We start from the raw sequence: 23,364 nt of genomic DNA, 5'->3' as shown, positions 1-23,364 counted from the left end.
GTGACATGTAAAGGAAATTTGACATTTGATGTTCTACCTTAGCAATGCTCCCAGTTTGGGCTGCTGTAATGTATTCTAGTTACTCAGTGTTTTTCCCAAAATCCACTTACTGCGTTTTCAGACTCTGGTACTTGGTTTTGCAGATTATTCTGGAAGGAGTGCATGGAGATGAAGAGTTTTTATCCTGAATTCAAAACACTTGCCAATTCAACATTTTGTCTGAAAAGCACCACATTCTCAGGATACTGATCTGCTGTCATAGAAGACATTTGTAAGTGTTTCAGGAAGAATTAGTTATTGTTCATTATCTCGCTTGGATAAGCTGACCCAGTAATTCTGCAGTCTTTGCTTAGCTTTACCTGTGTCATTCTTGAAAGCCACATGCATAATTACACAATCAAACGTTAAGATTAAAGCGACCCCATTAATGTAGGTAAAAATAAAATATATGGCCCAAAGCTTTTCTTACTAGTATCTTCACATAACCATGGCTCAGCCCACACACCCTATCTAACTTTTTCTTGCCCATTAGTCCCCTGTTTACATTCCTAATCCAATGGCGATCCCCCAGGATGCACATAGTTTCAAACTCTTGCTGTTGCCATAGTTTTTCACCTTGCCTAGCATGTATTGTATATTTCTAGTCCTTCTTTTCTACTTCAAGTAGAATATTCCTCTTCCATTCCAAGCAGACAAAATAACCACCTGCCCTCCACATCGACTCTGAACACCTAAATGTATACCTTTAGTAATTAGGGCTGTAAACTACAGGACATCTTACAGTACCACATATATAGATTGTCAACTACACTTTCCACATTTCCCATGTACACTGCTTTATTCTAACATCCTTCTTCCTTTCCTCTCTTTAGCTTTTCTGTCCTATTGATACAACAATCTTGAACACACGTTCTATATCAGACATATCACCCTTAACTTCATAGCCATTTTCTACACTTTTTCCAACCCGTCAGTTTTACACAGGTAATTCATTTTCCCTTTAATATTATATTCTAAACCTCATTACCTGATCTTCTACTTCTTTCCCTCCATATCCCTATATATTAGCCCCAGTCTGCCTTTTAAATCTGCATCACAGCTCTTCTTGCCTATACTTTTGTGATTCTATACATTTCGATAATTTTGACACTCCCTATTTAAAGTCTTCCCCTCACTTGCAACTCTGTTGTACGACAACCAATCCCCAACTCTTAAGTCATACATTTAAGTCTTGCAGTTGTATAAAGTAACACTCATTAGCAATGCCCTCACTGTTTCATTTTCTGATTCTATTAGCTATGAACTATGGACAGCAGCACTGCTCCCTCCCATACATCCTAAACGTACTCCCTAGTAGTAGTTATTCACACCTCTAACATAATCAGAGACTTCTTTGTCTGCTTTTCTTTCTAGATTTCTAAATACATCACTGTTCCTGTAATCCAACTTTTCTCCCATGCCAAGCATCTCAGATTGCTGTTCTCTATACCCAGCCATTTCTATTGCCATAGATTAATAAAGCCATTACTATGACTAAAGTGGCCCATACTTGATTAGCAGACTGTTGAAGCTGGCATGCCAGCCAGCTAGAGACTGGGCACCCCATCTGAGTGATGGAGTCAAAGAGAGAAAGGCTGTCTTGAATGATTGCATTGCTCAAGGAAGTTGGTGACATGACTTCAACAACCTCCACTGCCAGATGAATTTTAGGTATGTTACTGGGTGTGCACAGTAGAGTTAGTGATGCAACACACCCAACTACCTACGCTCCTCTGAGTCAGATTATTGGTAGGAAATTATCCCTTCCACTGAGAGAAGGTGTGTGATGGTTGGCAGGATTTGGAGGGAAAAAAATAATAAGAAAATGTTTATTCACTTTAACCTTCATTATCAGAGTTACATTTACTGCTACAATATAGCATCTGGTGTCTAGCTTAACCCAAATCTGCATGTTTCCCCATTTATAACATCTCTTTACTCATTTTTTCCCTCTTTCCATACCATACAATTCTATGACATAGTTTTTCATTTTCTGCTATATTTTCATACTACACTCCTCTCCCACCTCCAATCCCTCATCCACCCCATCATGGCATTACATTTATTGGATTTGTTCAAGACCTAGAACTCCACCTATGTCCCACCCCTTAAAGGCAAACACATAAATATAGACATATCCCATTCACAGTAATACACAAACAACTCCTAAACCATCAGTCTGCATTTAAGCACTCCAACTTTCTTTCTTCCTTATATTTACTAACTGACCCTAACAATCACAACTTACTCCTTCCATCCAACTCACCTATCTACTCCTAACCCTCCTATACTTCTTATCCCAGTGTATTAGCTCCTCTCACACTGACCTGTCTTACTATAAACCTACATACCATGCTTCTCCTAAATATTACTATATCCTCACTCTTCCTGTTTTATCACCTTACATATTATTATAGTTCTTTCAATCTTACTCACATTTCTCCCATTATCTGATTCACATCTAACCATTCAAGTCACCCACTTCAACATTATTCATTTCCAGTATATACTATGACTCACCCAATCTTTATTTCAAATTTAAATTACTAAACCCTCACAGAAACCACACTAAAAATAAAATGAACACTTAAAGTTAAACCAAAACAAGCTTACCAAATGTATCTATTTTTCTCTTTTACCACTTTGTGGGGATGTTTCCCCCATGCCCTGTCGGCCTTCACATCCTAACTCCCTAATAGCTTCCAAAACTCATCCCAAGAAAAACACCCCTTCCTGCTCAGTCCACCCATCTCCTTCCAAAACATGGACCACACCATCATCATCAAAACCATTAAAATCCAAACAGCCTATGTCAAGCTCACCTGAACAGTTTACATTTATTTCCTTAAATAGTCATAGCATCTATAATAAAAAATTAGCACTCCATGCCTGGATCTCTCACAATATACCAGATATTCTTGCCATAACTGAAACATAGCTAAAACCTTATATACTTGACTCTGTAATTTCACTCCCTGGTTATAATATTATGAAGGCTGATAGAATTCCAAAAAAGGTGGTGGTGTTGCTTTAACATACCCTGACTATCCTGAAATCCTAGCCTGTAATAAATCTATTCCCAAATTTAGTAACACCAAACTCCTCATCTCCCATCTTAAACTAAACAACCACAGACAACTATGTATTACAGTACTCTCTATTTCCCCTAGTCATAATGCTACAGGCCTAGAAAGCATCCTAACCTGGATCTCACATACAGTTTCTAGTGAAAAGAAAATCCTAGGTGATGTTGATTTCACTTGGCAAATTATCTCTGCATAATACCCTTTAACTAACTTCGACCTATTCGAATTGAAACTACAGAAATGGCCAGTGACCACTCAAGAATTTAAAATGGAAAAATCAAACTTCAAAATTATCCAAATTCTGCCAAGGACTAAGAAGCAAAAAATAAGTATATAACAATGACAGTTTTTATTAGTAAAACTAATTAAAATTAAGCACTTTTGTCCATTCTAATGATGGGCATCTTCACAATACAGAAACAGTAAAAACACAGGTAAAAGCTGTCTACTTATCCGCAAACAGGAAAAGGAAACTAAGTAGCCTTTTAACAGACAGCCAAATTTTATAAAGGGTAGCAACACAATAACTAACTCAAAGTTTTGAAGCTCTGTATCTTAATTCACTTGTTAGTGATACAGCTTCATTAATACCCACTGGAGAGGTGGCATGTAATCTTAGCTGCCACTTCAGCTCCTACTATAACAATACGTTTTCCAATCACCATTAAACTGGTCCACTTCAATCTTTTCAAGCATGGAAAATCTAAAATTTCACAAAGTGTTCCCATTCTGTGATGTGCCTTGCCAGGGCAGTCTTACTGTTGTTTTTATTAATACTGTAGAGGTGCTGATATACCTGTTTGTTCAAGGAATTATCCATCTTACCAATGTAAAAAGCAGTGCATGAGATAAACTTCACAAGCTAGACCATTCTGGAGCTGTAATAATAGTATCTACCTGCTTTATGATAATTCCTACTTTTATCACATAATAGTCCTTCATAGTCCTCCTCCATATAACAGCACTACTTGTAATGACCGCACTTGTTATTTTTGTGGTTGCCAACACTGTATTTCTTGTTGTTAGCACCCCTGTCCAAAATGTTCTTAATATTGGGTCTGTTCTTGTAAACATATGTTGGCAGTTGGTCATACTTATCTTTTAAATCTGTTTAATCACGCAAAAGGAACCAGTTCTTATAAATAATGTTCCTTATGTCACTAGCATCCATAGAATAATGTATAATTAAATAGTCATCTGAATTGTTAGATCTATTAGTATGTGTCCTTCCATCATGATCGCTTTCCAACTCTTTGACTTGACTAAACTCATTTCCTCCCCCTTATGTTATAATTATCTCAAAAACTGTGTCTCAGTTCTCAACTGGATATTAATGTCTGAATCCAGTTATATCTCCATCAGCACCCTCTCTGATTCCTTCAGTGACCACCACAAACACTTACACAGAACTTCCTAGAAGTTCACCAGTTTTAACCTTGATACATTGAATCAAATCTTAACCTCCTTTAAATGGTCGATCCTGAAAAATATTATATTCAGTGAAGTGGTAGACAAATTTAACACACTTTTCCTGAAAATCCTCAGTAGTCTCACTCCAATTAGAACAAAATGAGTGAAGAATAACCATACTTCTTGGGTAATCACTCATAGCAGACATCTAATGCATGAAAGAGATAGGGCTGGGAAAGAACAGTTAAAACATGTAACCATACTAAAAGACAGATTAACCCAAAAATGAAAATGTACTGCAGTATCCCTTTATTAAATTAGTGTTCCAACCCTAAAAAAAATCTGGTCTTCTATTAACCACAACCTTTAATCCCCCAACACATCAAATCACACTCCCTTTGAAATAGCTCCATAATTTAAACACATTTTAAGCATTAAAGCCCTTACTAAAGATTTTCCACCAAACAATCTTGACATGTCCTCTCCTCAGACAGCAAAAACCTACTGTTTCACTCTAAAACCTATCCAGACTTCCCACATCAAATCACTAGTCCTGAAACTGAAATTTTGTTCACCTTCAGCAAATAATCTCCCAGCAGAATATCTCAAGCTGGCTGCCAGTTTCATACCTGCCATGTGTCTATCCTAATTAATGGATCTGTTAAGGAATCATTCATTCCTTCTCTGTAGAAAAAAATATCATCATTCCCCTTTCTAAAAAAGGAACCTCATCTGATATAACCAATTTCAGAACAATTGCCATATTATTCCCTTTGTTAAAACTTCTATAGAAGTGCTTTCACAAACAACTACCAGAACACATCATTCAGGAAAAACTCCTGACCCCCAAAGAGCATGTTTTAAGCCCATCCATAGTATGACCCCAAACTTATTAACTTTCACAGGTTCCATTAACAAATCCAGAATGAGCCAAATAGAAGTGGATTAATTATTTCAGAGCCAATATACCACTGGGACTGAGTACCATGAATAGTATTAAATTAGTCCTACAACTTAAACAAGGTTATTTATAAAATCTAAGTAGGAATAACTATGGACTTGTCACATTTATGTCTTTTAACTAGAGTTGTGCTTATTTATTCATTCATTATTATTCATTTATTACTATTATTCTTTCATTTATTTATTTATTTAAATGTACACATCTATATATGTTTAGATTTTATGCTATATAGATTCAATGTTTTAACATATTTTAAATATAGTATGTGTTTTTAAATGAAAATCATGTGATATGTAGGATTTTTTCTGATTGCCTGGTGGAGTAGATAAAATGTATTTTCAGGAAGTGACATCATGTATTGAATTTAATCACTAAAAAAAAGTTTTTAGAACTTGAAAGCTTTGCTCGTTTAGTAAAGTTATTTTTATAAGATGGTTGGATTTCTAGCTTTATACTGTGGTTTAGGATTACTTGATTTGAATGGATTATTTAGAGCTAACCAGTTAAGTCTCCAATTAAACATTTATAACGGCATCATATTGAAGGAGATAAAAAAAAAAAAAATAGCAATAGCATTGTGGTTAGAGCCTTCGCACAAAGAGAAGGCATTCCTGGTTTGAGTCCCACTACTGCACATTCCATTTTAAGGGTGGCCACGGTGGTGAAGTGGTTATCATTGCCACCTCACTGCAAGAGTTTCTCCGGTTCGATCCTCGGCTGGGGTGCCTTCTGTGCGGAGTCTGCATGCCCTCCCTGTGGTGGCGTGGGTTTCCAAAGGGTGCTCCAGTTTCCTCCCACATCCCAAAGACATGCTGCAGGTGGATTGAACACTCTAAATTGGCCCTAGGTATGAGTGTGTGCATGTGTGTGCCTTCTGTGGAAGGTTTGGTGCTGGGCTGGCAACTTGACACTGTAAAACTCCACTGCCAATCATGAGCGGACAAGGTGATCCGCTGTGGCGACCCCTAACCGGGAAAAGCCGAAAGAAGAAGAATTGAAGGAGATAAGCAAAAAATGTGACATTTAATTTCAGAGTATTAAGTGTTAACAAGCCAGATACATGACAATATGATCCTACCACTTCAGCTTTATTATCAGACTCTGCACAAAATTACGTGACACAAGATACCAGTCCTCTGAACACTGTAAAGATGTCATTTTAAAAAGTGCCCATACGCTGCAGGAAAATGTTCCAGCTCCATTGGTGTAGAAGGATAAAGACCTGAGTATGTCCTGTGCAACATGATTCTGTTAGCAGCTGAGGAACCTTTAAGAGACAGAATTGGAAAAGAGAGGAATGATGAGGCTTTGTCTGCTCACCTCTTTGTAGAGTGAGGGAATGGGTGAAGTATCGGTGTTGGCAGGCCATTCCTTTAACCACCATGGGGGGTAAGGCCCAGAAGTGTAGCTTTTTGAAATAAGTAAGTGGGAGTTGACTCACTCTCTGCTTTCTGTTTAAGAAGACAAAGGCTGAGCTGGGCTCCATACAGTAACTGCAATGTAAGAAAACAAAATAACCAATGGATACTAGGTAATGTCTGAAATCCAAGTGACATAAACCACAAGACTGCAGCAATCTCTCTCCCACTTAGATCAAATCACAACTTATTTTCAGATGTCTGGCAGCTTCTCAGCCTTTTGTCTAAAATCAAGTGCAGGAAATAATGCTAATAAAGATTATTTAATTTCTGACAATTTAGTGTTTCCATTTCATTTCTTTCTTTATGTGTTTCTCCTTTTCAAAATATTTATTTTTCATGTTTTTAATTTGTACATATTATTAAGATAAGAGATTTGACATTTAAACATTTTTATTCATTTAACTTTAATTAAGACACCCAAACATATACTCCAAGTGAGGGTCTGGGTGGACACCATGTCTAAACTATAACCCTATCTATTACATGTTTTTAAATACATAAAAATAAGGAAACAGAGAAGTAACATAAGAGCACCTGTTTGTGAACATTCCATGCAAGAAATATTTTATAGCTAACAATAAAGATAATATTAGTGAATAATTCATAAAACATAACTCTGGAAGAATTGACAATATTTTGAACATTCTACATGCTTCAAGTTCATAGAGTAATATTTTATTCTCTTAACCTCTGGATATCAGGAATACAAAACACTGGGTCATGATTATGTCTCAAAGTTGTTTTATACATATAAAATTATAAAAAAATGTGAATAAAGCGAATGTAGAAGAGAAATGAAACATAAACATTTTCTGGATGTAATAACATTTTTCCTAATATGGCAAATCACCCTTGTGTAGTCACCAGACTAACATGGTAGATGAGTACTACATTCAAGTTTGATTAGATGGTTAGAAGAATCTACACTGAGACTTCAAAGAATAAGAGTCAGGGAGTATATGACTAGTGCAGTTTAATGTCAGAATAACAATGATACACATAAGAATGCAGCTCTTTGTTCTTAACAGGAAATAATGTCTCCTGAGGCAAGTCAAATGAAGTTAGCTATAAGTATGTTGAGCCTGTTATAAGGGTTTATTCAATAACAGTCACTCTAAACGTTAGCAGATATTGCTTTAATGTTTAGCTATAGAAGGAGAAATTATGCCATCAATGATATGTCAGTGATTTGAACAGTAAACAAATGATATGATTAAAGTCCAGGTGGAGTAGCTGAATAGTATAAAACATAAATGATAACATAAACAATAGTGTATAACTGCACATAATGTGACAAGTGGGAGAAATCTCCTTCCAACCCAATATAACATAAATGTAACTATCACATTTGTGTTAAGCTTTGCAATGACTATTTTATGCACTGTTATTCTTTGTATTGCATTATGGTACAGGGAGAAGCTGAAGAGAGTCTTGAACCTGTTCTCTGAACCAGTTAAAAAATTAAATAAACTAACTAACTAACTAAACAAATAAATAAAACATTAACTGGCAAAAATGTGTATGGAGAAAACTGAAATGAGGCAGATGAACAGGAGAAAACATGTTTAAGATGTTTGTAATATACAGAAAATAAAGCTAATGTAGGAGAAGAATTCAAAGCTGTAGAGTAGATGGCATGAAGAGCCAGTGTTCCTTTTTGGAAAGCTTAATCTGACAGAAATACATTGTTCAGTCATAACCTGACAATATCTGACAAGTGGGAATATCTCCCTGCAGCCTGATACAGATGGCACTATATTTGTTTTAAAAGAGTGATAGTCCTGATTATCAAATGTACTTCGTTATTCTGTTATGTGTAGGCGCCATGTGCATCTCAGCTGTAAACTTCCTTTGGTGCTGTGAGGGGTTATTGGGATGTTTTATAAACATCTAGTATCAATATTCCCCCTCCTGTAAGTAACCCCTTCCCACATGACCCCATTATACTTTATATGTTTTGCAATGATGGCTAGATGGATACATAAACAGTTAGGTAGATAAAAAAGATAACATGCATGATAGCTATGCAGATACAGATAAATATACAGAGAGATGGATAAACAGACATATATATAGACATATATCTAAATAAATTAGATAAATAGATATAGAGAGATAGACACATAGATACATAGATACATGCATGCATACATACATGCATACATGGAAATATTCTGTTAGGCAAGACTTACTGTTTTGAGAGGACTTGATGACTTTGGGGGCAGCTTGACAAATTAATAACTTGCACACATTTACAAGATGTACATGTGAATTTCTAAGAAATAAACACTTCCCTGTTTCCTCAAGAATACCTCCTTAAACTTTAGCGGCAATGCCAGATACACATTAATGTTTTTTTGTTGCACATTTATTATACTTATGTTATGAAAACAGGTCTAAGTTAGCTATGCATTCTTAATCCACAATGAACCATTAATAGATCAGTGTGTAAAAAGAAAGTAAACTAATCCACATTCTCCTTATGTTGTTAAGTTTGATGCACTCAGAAACCTTCACCTAGATGAAGCACATTGCTGTTCTCTTTTAAAAATACCGGTCCCTATACTTGTCATTTATAAAAATGATTCTCAGTAAATATTAAAAGTTAATTATAAGATTGTGAAAATATAATATAACATAACATAATATAGCTTCATATGTCATGGTTGTTAAGCATTGCTGCTTTATACATGTAGCTAATTTGACCTCTTAAGTTTCTTGTAACATTGAGCTAAATCTCCTTTATATGACTTTGTGGTTTTGAAACACAAAGCTTATGTAGTGCATGCTTAAAAGTGTCCTTTCCTTTGTGTGGTTCATTGTAGAATTTTACTTAAAAACAAAAGTTTAAATAATGCTAAGAATATGTTTATTCCTTAGACGAGAAGCATCCCACAAGCATAATGTATTGCTTGTCAGGTACACTGTATTAAAAGAGAACACCACCCCCGCAAACATACAGTCATACATCTGTTTGCATGCATAACTAGGAACATTTAATGAACTGCAGCTGAAGATGAATTATCTCTCAAAACTGTTTTGCTTTACTCCTGTAATGTCTACAATACTTTAGAACTGAAGCTGTCGTTCAGAAATCCATTTTAAATGATATTCATATTTTTGATATGCCTGTGATTACTGAGCATAGCACAAAAGATGGTTTGGTTTATTCACTGAGAAACTGAATAATACAATATAGTTTATTAAGTGTGAAGAACTGAGAAGTAATGCAGTCATAGACAGGCTTGCAAAAGTATTAATATAATTCCCATTATGTTCATTGAAATAAGAAATTATAGGGCAACAAACAGATGAATGCAGTGGTAGAATTATGTACGCCACAGAATACAGTCATACAAGGCTGTGTAATTGTTAGACTTCTGAATAACAACGCAGTCAGTATTGTTTAAAAATGCAGTCTCATGAAGATTAAATATCTTAATGTTTTAGTGTTCTGAAACCAATACCATTTTTAACAATGTGATTTTACAATATAGATATTATTTAATCATTTATAAAATGACTGATACAATAATGTTGCTGCATGTATCCTCGAAACAGGGATAATTAAAATGCAATTATACAAAAGTATTTACTAACTCTGAATATATCGTATTTTAGTAATAACACACAATGGGATGTGGGTATCACAGGATTAACCCACTGTTGGTGTAGTTTAATCACAGGGGTGAAGCCAACCATTGATTAATCCTGTGATACCCATATCCAAGATTGGGTTATTATTGCTATACAATAACATTATTTAAGAAAGAAATTGATACCTTTCCTAAATAATGTGCTTTTATAATGGTGCTGAAGTGTTCCCATTCTTCCTTATTTGCTGATGTACTGCTTATGCATATGAGACTTACTATACTTTCCCACGCTTGTACAGAACATCAGTACAGTGCAGTACAGCATAAGCATCAGAAGAAAGAGAATCTTCATTGCTGTTTTTTTTTTTTTTTGCAAACATGCTCTTAATGCAAGAGGGTCTATACCTCTTCCCCAGAGGGATAAAGGTCCAAAAATAGTGACATATTTTAAATATTGTTCTTATAAACTTAAAATGCTGCTGGGTGTTAGGGTGCATTTTCAGAATAATATGAAGCCTGACCCTGAAATGTCTGTCATTATTTAATATCTTCAATACCCAGTGGCTTGCCAGAAAAGTACAATTTTTATGAGGAACAGACCAAACTTGTAAGGCAAAAAATCTAGACATTTGAGTTATGATGCTAGGATTTTGTTAGGGAAATTATAGAAATACTGGTAAATCAGGTACATTTCTGATTCATTACTTTTGGAGAATGTGTACCTGAATTTTTCTTGTATTTTGCTCTGTCACTCAGCATATACCAATAGGACATCTGATGGGATAAAGGATGAGAGAGATTGAGGTAATTTACAGCATACACAACGCACATGTATGCTGTAAATTACCTCAGTCTCTCTCATCTTTTATCCTATCTAGCATATTAAAACATTCCATTACTGGTACAGGCTTGCATTCAGCACTGATTACAATTTTCTCACAATGACAAATGCTATGCATTTGCATACCAAACAGTGTATTGTTGCACCATGATTTACACCTGAATGTTGAAATCTTAGTAGCAAGTTTGTGTTGTGCCACGTGTTAGTATTATATCACTTTTGGCTTGAGGGCTGTATGTCCTAATACTACTTGCTAACATGATTTGTGAAAAGCACATGCTTGTGACATTATACACTGTGATAGGCGTTGCTTTCTTTATGAACCTTCCTTTGTGTTACCTGAAACCATTTTCCATCTTAACTTGCTATATAACTCAAATATTGCTTCGTATGAATGCAGTTTAATGCCAAGATGAAAGCACAGTACTTGAATTTCATACTATACAGAACTTCTGTATGACTGTTTTGTAAAACATCTCTTCATTTTCCAGCTAAAGGATTATTTCCTTTATAATGCTACAAAATAGGATTTCTAAATACAAAAGCTTCATTGGATGATTATCAAAAAACAAAATGCCACTCAGAGTTCCCTATTAAGAAAACATATGTTCTATCTGTGTTCACGGACAACAAACCACAACCATTATATAAAAGAATAAATGAACAACGAATTACTGGGTGCTATTTTGATGGTCTCACATATCAATGCAAAAGATTAAAAAATATAGCTCATATACATAGGCTGTGATTTTTATACAAATGCTGCACACTGACACAAAATTAAATGGTGTGTAAGGATGGCATGGCCCATATGTAACCACATAAGTATTAGGGCCGCACAGAGCCAAGCTACCAATAAAAGGGCTGCAGAATAAATCACAAGCACCGTGTTAGTGGGAAGAGCTGTAATGAAATAGTAGAGAGAATAAGTAGAATGACAGATGGGTGTATACCAATATGCCAGACATTACTATAAGGGCAGTTTAGTGCAGCAAAGTAAAAGCACTTCCATGAGTGCACTGAAGAGTGACATGGCTGCCACTCCAGACGGCCTGCGGACAATAATGACAGCATGGTGCTAACCCAGTTTATAATAAAAATGGGGAGGAAAAGGTAAGATATGAAAGCAGCAGAGAAAAACAGCAAGCACATGAAAATACATAAGTGTAAATATAAGGTATGATGGGAAAAGAAAATTTTAACTGCAGTATGCAGCACCATTTTCAATATATGAAGAAAAAAAAGGGTTTATGGGATAGGTAGAAAGAAATGGCTGGGTAAGGGATACAAAGAGAAGAGAAGGCAGCAGAGGAAGACAAACACAAAATGCAGACACAGACAAATGGGGCAGTTTACACACAAGTTGGTAATGACAACATATAGACACAGATGAAGTAAGGGTGGACATCTGGTAACTGGGGGGGAATTGGGTTGACAACAAACAAGGTATGGAGAATGATACAATGGCAAAGGGAATACCAGGAAGGAAATAGGACAGAAAAATTACCAGATGGCAGATTGCCCAGAAGACAACTAAAAGGCACCAATCACTTCTATGACTAACATCATGGACAGGATTCTCCTCTGGTGTCCTGATGGTTGGATCCTACCAGTTTCATAACTGAACAAATGATAGCAGTAGGTGCTCCACTGTGCTGATGGAAGCATCCGGGTCTTGGTATATCCAAGTGACAACGACCTCTGCAAATGCTAGAAGATGAAAGGAGTCTCCTCTGGGATACTTTATGAGACTCATCCTCCCTTTCTGAGAAATGGTCATGGATGCCACCATTTATCCCTCCAGGTCATCTTCAGTAAGGTGACCTCCACCTCACTGCTAATTGGCAGACCTGTTAACCACTGGTGACCAAAAACTGGAGAAATTAGTGGACTTTTGTTGAGGTGGGCACTGTCACCATCCAACCGCACATCATCCTGTCCTGCTGAAGGATGCAAATAAACAGACCACTTTAGTACACACATTTGGCACATATATAATTGCAGTTACACTGTGAAGTGTCACACATGGCAAATGGACCCTGTTTCTGGGAGAGGAACTGTCACCTCCTGTAACATCCTGCCATGTTCATCTCATGCTGCTCCCCCTGCTGTAAAATAAAGTAAGCACACATCTGTACAAAGCTACAACAGGTAATATAATAAGAAGAGGAAAAATTCTTGAGGTACATATCCAGGACACTCTTCTTAACTTCTGCTTCCCACTGTCAAAGAAGGTAAGGATGGCACTTCTGCAGGTCACTGCAACAATTCCGACAGCGTTTAAAAGAAAAGGTGATAACAATACTATCAAACACCATCCAGGCAAGCATCCAACTTGCACAGAAGGCCTTTATACTTACCCAGCCTATACAGAAATACCAAGACTATACTGATTTCCCTAGGAAACCAGGCACAAGCTATGGAGTTCACAGTGCCTCAGGAAACCATGATCACTGCCCAGAAAACATATCAAGCAAAATCCTAGTTCCAGCACACAGACACATGTTTGGATATCATGTGTTACATTAAAACACAACACTAGGGCATAATCAAAGTGTCTTAACTCAGTGCTGTGACACTATGGTCTACTTGGGATTTGGGCATGAGCACACTGGTCACATGCGTCTGTAAAGCTATACTGAATGTGGCTAATTCCAGTTAAACTGTGTAGCTCTTTGTATTTTGGATGTAGTTCAGAAACAGAGACACTGAATTGACTCATTATTATATCTGGCATACAATGAGGCTCTTATTAGAACATTAAATGCATGGTCACCATTTCGAATGAGTACGTTTCTAAAATGAAACTAAGTGGAATACAGTACTTTACATTGCAACTCACTGGAAGTAGATATATAAATAAATGAAGACAGAAAACCTACCCAGTAATTAATTAATTAATAGTGCCAGCAATGTAATTAACACCTGTGTATGTGTGAGGGAGAAGACATCACAGTAGCATGGAACCCTCATGTCCTGCTGTAGTACTAGTGTAGACTGTTGCCACTGAGCAGCCTGAAAGGGACAGGACATAATGGACATACAGAGCCCTGTACATAGGGGGTAGGCATGGTAAATTACTTTAATAGATGGCGGTAATTAGGAATGGATACCACTACATGGGGCCAAACCACAGATGCAGAAAGGGGTGCAGAGATCCTATGCCCATAGCTGATTGTATATGGGGCAGATTGTGTGCATCAGTGCAACAGCCAGATAATGTGCTTCAGAATTAGAGAGTCAGTGGCTTTAGGTAAATGACATTCAAACAATTTACAATCATGTGTATCCTGCAGGTATAGATGACATGAGATGGGGACCTAAGAGAGAAAACAGCTGAAAGTTTTTACCAACTAGGAGAATGACATGTTACTACATGCCCACAATACCCATGGCATGTGCACCCTAGGAAAAGATGGCGTGGGTGTACTTCAAGGTCAGATTTGGCAAGGAGTGGTGAAAGAATGCTGTGGCTAGCCATAATAAGTCTATGCAGCACATGAGGAACAGGGTAATCGATATTGTACTCTGTGCATAAAACAAGGCATGGGACATTAACAAAGACATGCCCAAAACAGAAATACCTTGTAGAGATGGAGGAGTTGGCTGTCCCTATCTGGGGAAGAGTAGTGGACCCGCACTCACAGTGTGGTCTAAATAAAGTAGCTGGGCTAACAATAACCCAACTCAACTATCAGTAGGGGATGTACAAGTTTAGTACCACCCAGTAAAATAACTACATGGTTCAGTGGAGTGTCTCTGGGAAAAGTCTGATATACCAAAGGCCTACTTCATATCTGTCCTTCTGGGTACATCTGAGTTGCAAATGAATGAACCTACATGTCAAGGTGTATATGCCTCTGTATACACACATAGGGCAGGATTCATGAAGCCTCCATGTAAGAGATACATGGCTTACACGGAGGCTGTAGTTAAACGGTGTGACGTCAGCATGTCATGCATATGCATGAGGGCATGCTGAATCACACCGAAGGCTAACACGGTCCATGGAAGACAGTAGGGGGCATGTCCGTAGGCCGAGCCCTGCAAGCGGACACGCCCCCAGAAGAGTAAAATTGCCCAAAGTAAACACCCACGACAGAGGCCATGGAAATGTGAATAAACACAACACAACACAACACATGCCCCCACAGACTATGAACATAAAATATATAAATGAACATGTTATATATTTTTTTAAATCATAAAGATGTTTGCCCGTGAGTGCGCTCATTTGTGCGGGCGTGCCCGTAGCTTAGCCACAGTTAGCAGTCAGTGGAAAAGGATATAAGAACTAAATAAGCAAAGTAAGCCAAGAAGCAATAGTGTAGCGGTAGAGACATCGGCTGAAGAGCAGGCATTCATGGTTCGAGCCCCCACAGCACCAGTTTTTATTTCCAGTAAAATAAGCAGGAAACAAGTCCCTGACAAACATGTACACATATAAAATCATAGTTTATGTAAAATGTAATGAAATAGTCCATTTATTTTGAAGAAATGTGAGATAACAAAATAATAAAAGATGCCAGATGTACCCATAGCTGAGCTACAGTTTAACAAGGTGAGTGCATCTGCCCGTAGGTGAGCAGTGGTTTAACAGGTGCAAAATGAGTGCCCGTAGGTGAGCAGTGGTTTAACAGGTGCAAAATGAGTGCCCGTAGGTGAGCAGTCGTTTAACAGGTGCAAAATGAGTGCCAGTAGGTGAGAAGTGGTTTAACACGGTGAAACTGTGTGCCCCTAGCTGATCTGAGCGTAATATGCGTGCTGATAGCCAAATGAGGTGTAAACCAGCGTACCCCATTTGCGCGGAGCTGCGCACCGTGCCAACAAGCTAACCGACGGGCAACGTTGAGCAAGCCGTATCAAAACTGCCTTTACACAGACACACCCCTCAACCTGTCTAGACAGTCATAAAAAATAAAAAGCAGTGGCCAGGTTCGAACCCAGGATACTATGCACCATAGTCAAGGTACTGAACCACTAAGCCATGACAACAATACCTATAAATGCAGTAATAGCAAATATATAGGAATGAATACAAAGTGGAGCATGACAAAGCAGATTTTGTGAAGTTGATTCAATACCAAAATGGCCAATCACAGATATGTGCAGGAAAAACGGCATATATAAGCCCCATAGGCGGGAATACACAGCATAAATGATTGTAGAACTGACTTGCAGCCAGAATGACAGGAGTAGGTGAGGGTAGTTGCTTTCGAGCACGGAGGTGGGGTGTTGAGGAGTCCAGATACATGGTCTAGCTCCTAGTCCACAATCATGAGGCCCAACTCATGCAGGGCCAGGTCCTGTGGGGAGCATATAGGGCTGAGGCGTGGGACCGGTTGGCTCATGATCTCACTAGTGCCACAGGGATTCCAAGGACTGGTGAGCAGGTTTGTCACCACCATGCGGACCTGAAGAGATGCAAGCAGGACCAATTGAACCTTTGGATCCAGGAGGCCTGGCAAATGCCCAACGCCCCACTACTGAGTAAGTTACATGTAATTATGTATGTAAGAAATTAAACTAGCTGATATTATGGAGATGTGTATTCCAATATTACTTCATTTATATTACAGCTGCAGGTGTCCGTTCTGCGAACCGCAGAGCCTATGGCAATAGGCTGGTGTGGTTGCGCCACCAGGCAGGTCAGTAATCCTCTCCCAGTAACTGTAAAGAAATATAAAAGTATGACAGTTAGCAAAAGAGTGCAGTGTAGTCACTAAGTAATAGAATGTGCAAGTAACAGTGTAAGAGTGTTTGCAAGTATTGCTTGATTACAAAAGTGTGTTGCAGTCTGTAATGCAAACTGAAAAATGAAAATGTCTGAAATAAAGTCTGAAATAAAGATGCCCCACCTATAATATAATATTACACAACCTGCAACAGGCTGAAAAGTACAGCTGCAGAAGATGAGCAAATCACATGTGTGAAATATACCCCTGTTGAAATACTGAAACATGACAGAAGTGAGACTGCTGGAAAGGATTGTAATAACTACAGGTAAAACATGTCAATAAAGCCTAGAAGTAAGTACCATCCTGAATAGTAAAATGAAAACAAGTGAGAGAGTGTGAGAAAGTGTTATGAATCCACCAATAAAGTAGTAATAACCCCTGAATAAAGTATACTGCAGTCAGTACAGAATGAAATGCATGTGAGAAGCAAAACCAAACAGCGAACTCTGTTCAAAGTGTTGCTGCAGCTGGAATGTGTATCCCAAAATCTGGATATGTTGCTCTCAGTCTGCAATATGCAAATAGTATGATTGTCTGACATACCAAACATCCACAGTTGTCTATAGCTATATAAAGCAAATGTAGCAGGATGATATAGTTGAACAAAGCTAGATATGAATGTGTATGAAGAACAATAAAATGTATATTGATGTAGCAGTAACAGTCCTATCACCAAATTGAAGTAGTTATCATATAGGAAACTGTAGTTAGAACAGTAGTGTGTATATATGTGCAGTTATTAGAAATGTACAGCATATGTATTGGTATTCGAAGGTGTTAATATTATTTTCTTCACCCCACCCTATAACCACATATAACCCATTCCACGTGAAAATGGTATGTGCAATCACAATTAACACCCCTGGACATTTGTCCTGTTGGGTCATAAATATTTGCATGTCCGTTGATGCATCTGCCCTGTTCATACATCCAAACCTGATGGCCTGTTGCCATCAATCAACCCTGCATGTTGTTGGACTGTGTATTGCTGTTCAAATTATGCATGTGTTATGCTCGCTGTTCAATGGTGTGAATATCTGGGTGTTTGGTTAATGGGAATACTAATGCATGCTGTTACAACTAATTGTGAATGGTATTATATGTTACTAACCCAAACTGTCATGACATAATGCAAAACATAGGACGACAGGGAAGGTGGGTTCCAGCGGACCCACCTCTCCCACCTCAGCTGGCGAGTGCACCTGGCACTAGTGCCCAGTCTGGACCCTCCTCCGGTGGCCCTGTGCCACCTGTGGGTGGAAGCGCTACAGGGGATGGGGCTCGATCCCCCTCTGCAAGTGTGGCCGGAGGAGAACCATCACTCACCCTCTGTAGCGTCCGGACTGTGGTGCGTAGGGAGGTCCAGGACTCTGTTCTTGGGCCCCTAAGCCAGCTTGAGGCACAGGTGGCACAACTTATGGGCATGCCTGTTGCCCAGCCTACACAGCCCCCAGCACAGCCCCGTCCTGGGCAGTGAAGGAACAGTGGCAACTGCCCATGGGTGGGGATATCAGTTCCACTGTTGCCATCTGTGGGCTTATGGGCTCTGGATATCCAAACATCCGTCCCCGTCAATTGTGTAACACCCCCACACGTGTCATACACCGCCCCTGTATGCGTCTTGTTTGTCTTGTCTCTTGACCTACCCAACCTACCTCCCCAGCTATATCGACTTCCTTCACCTGACATACCACTCTCACCTGAAAAAAAAAAAAAAAACGGGCACTCTGCACCCACAAAAAAATTACGCCCCATACATAGCTGCCCATTCTGCACACATGTCTGCTGGACATGGAATCTATCAATTACAATTGGCTGTACAACAAGTATTATTGTTGTCCTGACACCTCTCTCAGGGGTGGAAGGTTTCAAATGTCACTCCAAATTACATACATATGCACAGCTGTTGCTGATGAAAAAATGGGCAGCTATGGGCCTTACCTACATCCCTCCTGCAAATCCCAAGCTTGTTTCCCTACTGTCTTACCCAATTTGTGACCCCTTTTTCACCCCTTTCTTGTCTCCCCATTTTCATTTCTTTCAAAGAAAATAGCGCGGGTGTGTGCCAGAGTAAGCACTGTTAAGCGGTTGTAAGCGGGTGTGCGAGTGTGTGTGCGGAGCTGAATGCCAGTGTGCATGCGTGAGCTCCACGCAAACCAGCGCTAACCTGGTTACAACTGCTTAAATGTGCCTTAGTCACTCTGATTGACAGGTCCTGTAGTGAGTTCAAAAGCAAAATAAAATCCCACTGTCAGTCCCGAATCCAGGACCTTGGAAACAGTAGTCTGCATGACCTACCACTAAGCCATGACTCTTATACAAGAACATTGTGCTAAAATAAATTTATCATGTAATAGTAGGAATGAATGTAAAGGGAATATAGGATGTGTAGTACACAAAGCATGTCATTTAGAATTACTGTCAAAACTAGTGGATTTCCATAATAGTAGTGTGTGAACAGAAACAGCCATGCTAGTTGGTAGCTAGTAGGTAATAATGTCAGTTAATGTACATATATAAATGTATGTATATTTACATATATATATATATATATATATATATATATATATATATATATATATATATATATAGTTGTAGGTGTCATTGTGCATACACACTTACTACAGGGAACAGGAGAGAGGAATGGAGAAATGTGAATCTACAACACAGCCTGAATCATGAGAGAGATACTAACCTTTACACTCACAGAACAGTGTCCACAGCATACCAGCATGGTCCCCACCCTTACAATCTGAAAGGGCAACGCCTATCTCACATACCCTTTTATAGCACTGTCCTGAAATCACAGTGAGAACTGCAATCAGTACACAACTGGCTGCATGCAATTAGCAAATGCTGGCTTACAATTGGTGCAGAGGCCATCACATGGACTTATGCAGATACCTACAAAAGCATCCTGTACTAACACTCCACACATGCAATACATTCATTGCACTGTCTGGAGGCAGACAGAGAGAGAGAGAGACAGACAGAGACAGAGACAGAGAGTGAGAGAAAAAAATATATATACACACGGTATACATACTGAGTCTAAGCTGTCAGCAGTGACAGTAGCATGCCGTGCCAGCAGCAGCAGGAAGCAGAAGTAGTGGTAACGCAACCAGCTGCGACAAACACAGGTAATGTAAAGTAGCAGGTTAATAGTCTGCATACTGTGAACCCTCCAAATGTGTCATAGGTCTGTATCTATAGGTATGTCCATGTGATATGTTGTGTGCACGTAGTTCCACCAAAAGGGGATGACTATACATTACATGTCAGTCAGTGTTAGGCCATGATCCTGGCAGCAGTTTTCTGTTGCAGTGAGGCCCATCTGTAGGATGTGTGTGTCAGCTGGTGTAACGACTATGGCGCTTAGTTAGCAGTCATCTGGGAACTTTGTCACCCACAACCCGCACATGTTCGCTTCTATATCTGAGAAATAAATGCCAAACAAGAGGGGTCCTAGGACAGAGGCCTCTGGGATACCACATGTGACTGGCATTGAGTCTGACATGGCTCCTACAATATCGATATTATGGATCCTGTATGTCAACCAGTGTGCAACCCATCATGTGACATATGTAGTAACATGTAAGCTAATGAGTTGTCTATGATGCCTGAGTGGAGTACTGTGTTGAAGGCCTTAGGCAAGTCCAGGTAGGCTGTAGGGATTGTGCTGCCCTCATCAATGGCTGTAGTGACTGTTTTGAAAGATCAACCAGGTTCAAAAGGCAGGATCAGCCAATCACAAAGGCAAACTGGCTGGGAACAAGTGTCTGCAGGTACCCAATATCGCTGTATATGCGTCCCATACTGAATAATTCCATAGCTTAGCAGACCAGGCCGGTTATGCTTATGGTGCGGTAGTTCCCAGGGTCAGTAGAGGTGCCTCCTTAGTGGTGTGGGACCACTGTTGCTGTATACCAGTATTCAGGTACATATCCTGTAGTACGGCCAAGGTTAAATATCAGTCTTATATGAGGTTGTATGTCCTCTTGGAGTGCACGTAGCACACATCCAGGGATACCTTCAGGTCACAGTGATGCTGTGTGTTCTGCTTTGCTGAGGGAGGACCTCACCTGGACATGTGAGATGATAGGGAGGTTACATTCAGCTGTGATAAGTATTTCTACTTGTGGGGGAGAAGGAGGGGGGATACTTGCACCGAACCTGTCTGCAAGACTGTTGCCAATATCTGTGTGTTCGGTGAATGTTAAGTAGGTGTGTATTAACTCAGAGCATATCTGAGGTGTTTGGTCCATATGTGTAACATAACTGAAGAAGGCCTTGTGGTTATCTATAGTGTATGTGGCCATTTCCCTCCCAGAGTATGCCGTGGCTGTTGTTATGAGAGACCGTAGTGTATTACCAGTGCTGACCACAGATGCCTTCCCTTAATGTGAATCTGCTCTGTCCTGCAGTAGCCTCCTGCTATTGTTATACAATCTGCCTCTGGCTGGGGTCCACCGGACAGGATGCCTAACCTTTGTGCATAGGGTCTGGGTTAGAAATGTGTGTGCAAGTTCCATGCAATCTGTGGGATGTCCGTGGTAAGCATTCGCAAAGGGGTCAGCAGTGTGGGTTGTGGCTTCCACTGGCCCAGTGGGCTGCATGGATACCATCTCAGTCCTAACAAGTGAATAACTGTCTAATCACATACTTATCAAAGTAGTCTACTGTGCTGGTGGTGGTGGTGGGATATGTATATCCAGGCCAAGTAACTTGTGTCCAGATCACACTAGTGGATGGCGTTCCACATACAGTACCTTGGTATGAACCCCAGAGTGAGGTTGTGCATTGGACCTGTCACAGTGTGCTGACCGATGGGGCATGCTACTATGTTGTATGGAATGTGGCAGGTATTGTTGCACAGGTGTTGGCTGAGCACTGATATCTGGCCATGTACTTGTGTATCCACCAAGAGACACACACATGCTACATATGGGAGTAGTAGTATATCACTACAGTTGAGTATCATGTATAGTATGTGTGCCATATATTGCTGACATAGTCTGCTGATATCCTGTTTGTGTTCTCTTCCAGGGAGATGGCGTCAGCATAATCCCGCCTACTCTGCAGCGGAAGATGAGGAGATACACCAGAGCCTGGTGCAGGATTATGACATACTGTTTTCCCGCACCAGCCAGAAACAGCAGGAGAGGGCTGCACTGTGGCAAGACCTTGTCCGTAGGGTAAATGACATTGGCACGCATAATAGGACATATGAGCAGGTACGACATCACTGCAGTGATTTAATCAGAAATGTCCGTCAGCGTGCATCGGATATCCACAGGCAACAGGTTGCCACAGGAGGTGGGGTGGCAACACATCCCCCCTCACCAGACTGGAGGGGCTACTCCTAAGTGTTGTGGCTCCAGCCCCGGAACAGCAACAGCAATACACCTGCATCATGATGGAGGCTGAATCCACACAGCAGCAGGACATGGAGCATGCAGGTAATATGCCATATGTACACTTGACTGTTCTGTACACTGTTAGTTTATGCATGTGTAAGGTGTGTCCATGGTATGTACCTGTCAACATAGTATGTAATTGTGCAGGTGTGATATTGTCAATATCAGCAGCTGACGTGTGAAAGGCAACTGGTGTACTACTGCACTGTATCATATGCAGTATCAATGGCACAGTTGTGCCCACTGACATTAATCTCCTCATTTCTGCAGGTCCCTCCGGTGTTACAGCAAGGCAGGCCATCCATGCTGGTGAGTGTGTCTAACAATACCTATAATAGTCCTGATAGTGCTAGTAATACTAGTGTAACTCAGTAGTGCTCTGTGTGTATACTGCGGGGTGTGCATGTGTGCATGTGTGCAGGTGTGCACATGTGCATGTGTGCATGTGTACCTGTGTCCACGTGTGCATGTGTGCATGTGTGCCTGTGTCCACGTGTGCATGTGTGCATGTGTCCACGTGTGCATGTGTGCATGTGTCCATGTGTCCACGTGTGCATGTGTGCATGTGTGCCTGTGTGCATGTGTGCATGTATGCATGTGTGCATGTGTGCCTGTGTCCATGTGTGCATGTGCACATGTGTCCACATATGCATGTGTGCATGTGTGCATAAGTGCATCACTGGTAACATTGTGTGGACACTGTAAACTGTGTTTCCTGTCTTCCTCCCACAGGTTCTGGTGCTGCTCTGGTGTCCTGCAGCAGGGAACCTGAATCTGGTGCCACAGGTACTGGTAATGATGATATCTGTGTAATGGCACAGGAAGGTGTGTCAGGGTCCGCCATTGGTCAGC

This window comes from Protopterus annectens, chromosome 10.part0, assembly GCF_019279795.1.
Source record: "Protopterus annectens isolate FY-2018-M chromosome 10.part0, PAN1.0, whole genome shotgun sequence".
NCBI lineage: Eukaryota > Metazoa > Chordata > Ceratodontiformes > Protopteridae > Protopterus > Protopterus annectens.
The sequence above is the reverse complement of the archived record's forward strand: the minus strand, read 5'-3'. Positions refer to the sequence as shown.